Here is a 9,012-nt window from a genome sequence, read left to right as displayed (position 1 = left end):
CCCAAAATGTATTATGACAGTGTCCTGAAGGGTTCCCGCCTTGTGGCGGAGGAATGTGCCAGAGATGTAATTTTTAAATGAACATGCTCATGTGATCCTGTAATATGAAACGAGTTCATTTGCGCTATGCAGTGCTTTTTGAATTTAAAATATTACCTTCTGTGCGGCCGTTTATAAAATCTGAGAGTTGGCCAGTCATCGGCTTCTGCCCCTATGTAACTAGTACTGGGGTGTTCGGGATAAACCTGAGCACTCTTTATCCCAATTTTGGGTCCTTCGAGGGAGGTGTTCAGCACAACGAACCAGGCAATCGGACTATAAGGCTTTATCACTCTCACTTAGCCATAGAAGTCTACAATTTTAAATTTTGGCGAAGCCCCTAGTATTCGGAAGGCCGAATTGGGGGCGCTATATACGCCTAAGTCGGACAAGGCCGCCTCCTCGCCCGAAGCAGAAAAAGTCTTTACGGACTTGAGACCTCTCGAACAGCGACCAACTCTCGCCTTATCATGACAGTCAGTTTTCAGCTTTCTCTACTGAGGTGCTCGCCCGGAAGAACCGTGACACAATCGCAGTAGTTCTCTCAGCGCTACCTTAGCCGATATAGCGAAACTTAAGGTACTAAAACATGGGAGCCAGACAAACCCAACTATTGACCCAAGACATGATTCGGAGCTGATGCATATAATGCTATAAGTTCGGGGTGCCGCACTGTCGAAAGTGTTCGGACTTTTCACGCCGTATTATGGGGTAAACGAAAACCCCTAACATACTGACCATACCAGAATGTACGGGTGCAAGTTGTTGTAAATGAATATATAAAAAAAGGGATTGATAATGCAATAATAGACTAATGCTATGCATTGTTATTTAAAACTATAATGAAGCTAGCCAACTCACCTCCACAAGCTCCTTCGATTGCAGCTTCGTTGGCGTTGGATCTGATCATCTAGAGTGTCTGAGCGGCAGGATCTTTACCTGTTGTCAAACCTGATTTCACCTTGTAGTTGTTCTGGCTGTCCAATGACTAGTGGGCTCGCGTCACATGTTTATTGGCTGGTTTGATCGATCTCGCGTGAAAAAGGCTTCGCCGAATCCCTGCGCGTGCTCCGCTCCCAATACTCGTCGCAAGCCAGAGTCCACACCCGCACCAACCCTAGCCTCCATACCTCACCTTCCTCCCTCGCTCCGCCCCAACCCTAGCCGCCACACCTCTGCTTCCTCCCTTGCTCGACGCCATAGGCACCGTAGCCCCTGCCTCCTTCCTGCTCGTCCGGATAGCCGCCATCCGCCGCATCCTTTCTCCTCCTTCCTCCTCCCTGGTCCCCGCTGGTGCCCCTCGCCCTCGTCCTCGGACAGGGTGCCTCCCGCATGGACGGTCGGGTCTTCAAACCGGGGGTAGAGGAGCAGGGGAGGGCCAAGAGGCCGTCGGTGGGGGTGGATCAACTAGGCCGGAGACCTCTGATTGCTTAGGCCCCATGGCAGCAGCCGGATCAGGGCAGCGACGGAAGGCCATGGAGGGTGTGGCGCATGCGGGCGGAACCAACATGGGTTGGTGGAGCGACGGATGCGGGTAGGGTCAGCGGTTAGGGGCACTGCGAGGAGTGGAAGGCAGAGGGTAGGGGCAGAAAGCCGTGGCGAGTCCTCGGAGAGGAGAGGAAGGCGACGGTTCAGCCCGCGGTGTCGGGCAGAGAGAGAGAGATGTGGATGGTGGCGCTATGCAAAGAGAGATGGCGGCGAAGGCAGGCGGTGGCGCTGAGTAGAGAGAGATGACGTCGGCGGCGGTGGCGCTGAGTAGAGAGAGATGACGTCCATAATCTTGCGGAGGTGTTCCTCAACCTACATGAGGTTTGCACATTCCCTTCCCTTTTTCTGAATCTGTTTTTCTTTAATTTCCTCGGTTATGCGTATGATTACTTGCTAGCCTGTAGCATAGCCAGTTTTCAATGTTTTCATATAGAGTTTTATTTGGCTTGTGCTTTCATATTTTTACAGGCACCCCAAGTGTGGGAAGAATAAAATGTAATTCAATTGTTGGGTATATTGTTCAGATGAGTTCGTCCTGTGCTAGAAGGTGAGCTGAACCCAGCCTAGGCCTCAAGTTTCTCCTGTCCTTTGAAGTGCATTGTTATTTCTGTGAGGTTCACATGTAATTTGTTCAACTATAGTACTCAGTGAATGAGACAAGGCACTACTGCATTTAATTTTGTGGTGTTCAGCTGCAGGAATTCAGTTTGTTTCTGGTTTTTTGGAAGTCATAGATTGTTTTGTGCCGGAAACAGGAGAAGTAATGCTCTAACCTTGGCAGCAAAAATGGTCTAAATTTCATATAGAAGGCCCTAGAACACTTTGCATGTGTTCATTCAAATATATGGAGTTGACCTGTATGTGTTGCTTCTGTGCACACTATGTTTCATATGAATTTGTAGGAGAGAAACTCTATAATGGTAATGAAGTATTGTCGATATTTACTCTGTTGCTTAAGGCCTAGGCATCCTTTTGGATGCAGTTATGGTAGCATGTGTGAGAGAAGTGGATGGAAAATTAGGGACTGAAACAAGTGGAGAAGAAAGTTATTAGTTGATTCTCACATCAGATAGAAGTTGTCTCACGAATGTTTATTTATTTAGTGACCAGGCATGAGATCTGGAATATTGAAGAGCAACAATTGGCAGAAGTATTAGATGAGTTTGGGAATACATGGTCATGTATGGAGTATTTTCATGATTAGGTTTCCATCGCTCTTCTCCTGAAGGCATGATGCCTCATTTCAATTCTCTTATCTTGGTGTGTTTGTATTCAGAAAATTAAGGCATGATTCATCATTTAGATTATCTTATCTCCGTGTGTTTGTATTCAGAAAATCAATTTGCTTATTTTTTGCTTTCTTAGGGCTATAAAAAGAGAAAATTCCATCGCTGAAAATCTTTTAAAGAGATTGAGGATAAAAAAATCCAAGCAAACTCCGCTTTTCTCCCGTATTTTTTATGCGCGCCTTAATCTGTGTTAGGAGAAAAATATTGCTCTTTGTTCAGAAAATGTTTATTGGATGGAAAATACTCAGCATTTAAAGTTTTTTCTTCAGATGTTTTGGGTTTTTTGAGCAGGCTGCCCGACAGGTCTTGCGTTTTTTGCAAGATTTGTATGGATTTGTGGTTCATGACTATAACTATGAATGTATGATGGCCTATAGGAGATATGTCTGTTCTTTAATGATCATTGCGGTTTCTTGGGTTCCTACTATGCTATTTATTCAGTCTGTAGGCCAGCATATTATTTTAATTCTTTCTAACTTCCTTTCTATACATAGAAATGCACACCTACTTCCAAGCTCAGTACTGGTCTCCTTGCAGTTACAACCCCAAGGTATAGCTTCTGAAACAGACTGCTAACATATGCTTAACTACTTAAATGCACTCATGTTTGTGTGTTCTTTTGTAGCAAATCGCCATGCCCAGACGGCAGTGCCAGGTGTGCCTTATTTCAAGCTGCTAAGAAGAAAACCGCTGCACTAGAAGAACCTATGCAGAAGCTTGATGCAGAAGCCGAGGTGCGGCTTCTTTCAACCCCTCATACTATATACCGATATATACACACATGTCTCCCTCTTCACTGGTTTTATTTCACGCACCAGGTGAGCTCTGGTGGTAAAGCTGAAGCTTCTTCACCTCCTGTTGAAGAGAAGGATGGTAAAGATGGCCAGGCTCAAGTGACCAGGAACAAATGGTGCTGCTTTTTATGTCGTCCATCTATCTATGCATCCTTCAGTTTGTACCGGCATAACAAATATTCATTTCTAACTATAAAACTTTCAGTTAAGAAACTTCACTGCTGGAAAGGGAGCTGGGGCACTAAAGAAACCGGGATAATCTATCTATAGATACAATAGCAAATTGCTCTAAATTCATTTCCAGTTATCATCTCTGGCCTTTCTATTTCTAAGACCATCCTTCTCGCTGTAGTCTATTATATAATCTTAGTTTCTCCTTGATGACATCGCAAGAAAAGAATGGTGGTCTTATGCGAGTCGCTTCGCCATCCAACAACACTCCATTGCATTACTTTTTGTCCAGCTTCAAGCCGAGCCAGTGAATGTGTGTTCCTTGCATGACGTTTAGTATAACCAAATGCTTCTTATTAAGTATGCTTTCGAAACTAGAGTCTTTGGCTGCTCATGTAGCTCTGCCAAAGCAATGCAAAAAACTACATTTTATGCTTTCAGTTAGGGTGGATTTGTGTCTTTAGAGATGAGGCAACCTTACGTGTACATATTCATAGATACGTCCTCCGTTCCTAAATAGAAGTCTTTAGAGATTTAAATACGGACTACATACAAAGCAAAATGAGTGAATCTACACTCTAAACTATGTCCCTTTATCACACTTCCAGCAGACATGAGTTCTCGTGTTTTTACAGCTTTGTGGAAACATGATTCGATGCAGAAGATTCAACTATGTAAATTGGAATAAAGAAAATTAAACACTCAGGTCAATGGACTGTTCTTTTATTTGTCTATGGAACAACTCTTCTTGTACCTGTTTGTGCTCTGTTCCATAGCATGATGGTGCTCTGACCACTTCATATCCATGTATTTAGCAGGTTCTACGATCTCTTGTGTTGCACTATTGCTGCATCTCGAACTCCTGCTTTGTTGCATCTTTGTTCTGCTCCTCGATGTTTGCTTACTTTCTGTCTAGCTAAAATGCTTTTCTGGATCTGGCAAGGCGTCGTGTATTGTTCGTCCTCATGCTGCTTATATTTCATGCTTGCATGTAAGCAGGATGCGTCTGCTTATTTGAGTACGTACAGACATGCTTCTTTAGTGTGCCCTTCTATCATCTCATAGTTATCTTATTTGTTGTTCTAAATAATTATTGTATGAGGGAGCAGCAGGCAGAAGAAATCCAAAGCAAATTTTGCTCAGCTGTAGCGTCTTCCACTAACAATAAGTCTGCACAGCAGCCTGATAGGTTAGTTCTTGCAACTAAAAAACACAAGTCTTTCAGTTGCTCACCACTTGCTAGTAAAAAAGCATAGTGATTTTCCTTTATACATACCCAACTGAAGAACACCTTAGTTAAATCAATCAATAGTGAGTTGTATTACTAGAGACGTACTTAGGAAAATGCCCTTAGGCGTGACACACTACATGGTTACCTTCTTTAGTCCTAGTTATTGATATCATATTGAGATAACACTCCGCCAAGCATAATGTTTGTTTTTATATACTTCCAGATGCTAATTTACCGTTCTTGATTTTGGCGGGGATATTCCTTCATTACTTGGTTAGCTATCAATACTCACCAATTTTGGCGGGGATATTCCTTCATTACTTGGTTTGTACATCAGTACATGTTATTCAATTTTTTTCAAACTCAGATTTGCAGCGCGATAATCATATTTTCAATATAGCATGGTTTAACACATGAGCTTTCTACTACCAATATCGAATATGTTTCTGCAAAATAAAACTATTTTCATCGACAACATGGTTTTAGTGGGTCTCTGCACCATTTGGCGCAACGGGTCAACTAGTTTAATTAATACGTTGAAGCGTACTAATACAAGTAGTGCAATAAGCAGAAAATAGGACTTTTTGACATGTCCTATCCAAAGGCAAGCTGTGTATGGATAGTAAAAAGCGGGTATATTGATTATTGATACGTCTCCAATGTATTTATAATTTTCGATTGCTCCATGCTATATTATCTACTGTTTTGTACTATATTGGGTTTTATTTTCCACTTTTATATTATTTTTGGGACTAACCTATTAACCGGAGGCCCAATCCAGAATTGCTGTTTTTTTGCCTATTTCAGTGTTTCGAAGAAATGGAATATCAAAGGGAGTCCAAACGGAATGAAACCTTCGGGAACGTGATTTTCTCACCGAATATGACCCAGGAGATTTGGACCCTACGCCAAGAAAGCTTCGAGGTGGGCACGAGGTAGGGGGCGCGCCCTATACCCCCAGGCGCGCCCCCACCCTCGTGGGCCCACCGAAGCTCCACCGACATACTTCTTCCTTCTATATATACATACGTACCCCCAAACAAATAGATACGGAGCCAAAAACCTAATTCACCGCCGTAACTTTCTGTATCTATGAGATCCCATCTTGGGGCCTGTTCCGGAGCTCCGCCGGAGAGGGCCGTCATCACGGAGGGCTTCTACATCATCATAGCCTCTCCGATGAAGTGTGAGTAGTTTACCTCAGACCTTCGGGTCCATATTAGTAGCTAGATGGCTTCTTCTTTCTTTTTGGATCTCAATACAAAGTTCTTCCCCTCTCTCGTGGAGATCTATTCGATGTAATCTTTTTTTTTGCGGTGTGTTTGTTGAGACCGATGAATTGTGGGTTTATGATCAAGTCTATTTATGAATAATATTTGAATCTTCTCTGAATTCTTTTATGTATGATTGGTTATCTTTGCAAGTCTCTTCGAATTATTAGTTTGGTTTGGCCTACTAGATTGGTTTTTCTTGCCATGGGAGAAGTGCTTAGCTTTGGGTTCGATCTTGCGGTGTCCTTTCCCAGTGACAGAAGGGGCAACAAGGCACGTATTGTATCGTTGCCATCGAGGATAACAAGATGGGGTTTATTTCATATTGCATGAATTTATCTCTCTACATCATGTCATCTTGCTTAAAGCGTTGCTCTGTTTTTAACTTAATACTCTAGATGCATGCTGGATAACAGTCGATGAGTGGAGTAATAGTAGTAGATGCAGAATCGTTTCGGTCTACTTGTCACGGACGTGATGCCTATATATATGATCATGCCTAGATATTCTCATAACTATGCTCAATTCTGTCAATTGCTCAACAGTAATTTGTTCACCCACCGTAGAATACTTATGCTTTTGAGAGAAGCCACTAGTGAAACCTATGGCCCCCGGGTCTATTCTCATCATATCAATCTCCATCACTTTAATCTTGCTTTGCTTTTTTACTTTGCCTTTTACTTTTCACTTTGCATCTTTATACCAAAAATACCAAAAATACTATCTATCAGATCTCACTCTCGTAAGTGACCGTGAAGGGATTGACAACCCTTAATCACGTTGGTTGCGAGTAGCTATCGTTTGGTGCAGGTACAAGGGACTTGAGCGTGGCCTCCTACTGGATTGATACCTTAGTTCTCAAAAACTGAGGGAAATACTTATGCTACTCTACTGCATCATCCTCTCCTCTTCGGGGAAAACCAACGCAAGCTCAAGAGGTAGCAAGAAGAATTTATGGCGCCGTTGCCGGGGAGTCTACGCAAAAAGTCAACATACCAAGTACCCATCACAATCCCTATCTCTCGCATTACATTAGTTTCCATTTGCCTCTCGTTTTCCTCTCCCCCACTTCACCCTTGCCGTTTTATTCGCCCTATCTTTCTCCTTCTCCTTCTCCTTCTCCTCCTCCTTTTTCGTTTGCCTTTTTTCTCGCTTGCCTTTTGTTTGCTTGTGTGTTGGATTGCTTGTCTGTCGCGATGGCTCAACCAAGATTTGGTGATCTTCACCTTAAAATGTTAGAGGAGATCGAAAACAACGTTAGGAAGTTTATGGTTTTGCAATTTGAGCATAATAATTTCTTTAGAAACAAGCTTAAGGAACAAAAAAGTTTTATGAGTTATATGAATAAAGAGCTTGATGATATGTCTAAAGAATTTGATGGTATAAGATCCCAAATTGCTCGTCTAGAAAAGATGACTGCTGAAATTTCGGATATGCAAGCCACCTTAGTCAATAAGATGTCCGCTAAACCGAATTTCTATGAAAATCAAGATGAAGATCTAAAAGTTATTGATGTGTCCCCTATCAAATCTTTGTTTTGCAATATGAATCTTGATGAAACTGAATATGATCTTCCTTTACCTAGAAGGCGTTCTAAAAATTCGGAGTATTTAGATCTTTATGATGAAATTGATGAAAGTGGGGTTGAAAGAAATAAAAATCTAGATGTTGCTAAACCCACTATATTGGATTTCAAGGAATTTAATTATGAAAGTTGCTCTTTAATTGATTGTATTTCCTTGTTTCAATCCGTGCTAAATTCTCCACATGCTTATAGTCAAAAGAAAGCCTTTACCGAACATATTGTTGATGCCTTGATGCAATCTTATGAAGAAAAGCTTGAGTTAAAAGTTTCTATCCCTAGAAAACTCTATGATGAGTGGGAACCAACTATTAAAATTAAAATTAAAAATCATGAGTTTTATGCTTTGTGTGATTTGGGTGCTAGTGTTTCCACTATCCCCAAAACTTTGTGTGATTTGCTAGATTTCCGCGATTTTGATGATTGCTCTCTAAACTTGCATCTTGCGGATTCCATTATTAAGAAACCTATGGGAAGAATTAATAATGTTATTATTGTTGCAAATAGGAATTATGTGCCCGTAGATTTCATGTTATTATTGTTGCAAATAGGAATTATGTGCCCGTAGATTTCATTGTTCTTGATATAGATTGCAATCCTTCTTGCCCGATTATTCTTGGTAGACCTTTCCTTAGAACGGTTGGTGCGATTATTGATATGAAGGAAGGGAATATTAGATTTCAATTTTCATTAAAAAGGGGCATGGAACACTTTCCTAGAAAGAAAATAAGATTGCCATATGAAATTATCATGAGAGCCACTTATGGATTGCCTACCAAAGATGGCAATACCTAGATCTATCCTCGCTTTTATGCCTAGCTAGGGGCGTTAAACGATAGCGCTTGTTGGGAGGCAACCCAATTTTATTTTTAGTTTTTTTTATGTTTTTCTTCTGTTAGGGAATAAATAACCCATCTACCTTCTGTTTGGATGTGGTTTTGTGTTTTAGTTAGTGTTTGTGCCAAGTTAGACCTATTGGATCTTCTTGGATGATAGTTATTTGATCTTGCTGTAATTTCCAGAAACTTTGCATTCAGTGACCAAATTATTAAAAATCATCAGAATGTGATAAAATACTGATTCCAATTGCTGCTGATTAATAAACAAATTGTCTAGGTTGTCCAAGTTTGGTAGATCTTTTGGAGTT

General features: G+C 41.4%; 1 long non-coding RNA gene across 6 annotated transcripts; it reads left to right on the top strand.

Moving 5' to 3' along the window:
- The first annotated feature begins 1,127 nt into the window (after nucleotides 1-1,127).
- LOC123103785 (uncharacterized) lies at nucleotides 1,128-5,482 on the top strand. Of its 6 annotated transcripts, none has more exons than XR_006449965.1 (5): nucleotides 1,128-1,848; nucleotides 1,996-2,074; nucleotides 3,311-3,366; nucleotides 3,442-3,550; nucleotides 3,635-5,482. It is a non-coding gene; the product is annotated as an uncharacterized lncRNA (long non-coding RNA). The 6 variants fall into 6 exon arrangements; XR_006449969.1 differs by having other exon boundaries at nucleotides 2,226-3,366; XR_006449968.1 differs by having other exon boundaries at nucleotides 2,220-3,366.
- Nucleotides 5,483-9,012: the final 3,530 nt, after the last annotated feature.

This window comes from Triticum aestivum, chromosome 5A, assembly GCF_018294505.1.
Source record: "Triticum aestivum cultivar Chinese Spring chromosome 5A, IWGSC CS RefSeq v2.1, whole genome shotgun sequence".
Taxonomy (NCBI): domain Eukaryota; kingdom Viridiplantae; phylum Streptophyta; class Magnoliopsida; order Poales; family Poaceae; genus Triticum; species Triticum aestivum.
The sequence above is the reverse complement of the archived record's forward strand: the minus strand, read 5'-3'. Positions and strand labels throughout refer to the sequence as shown.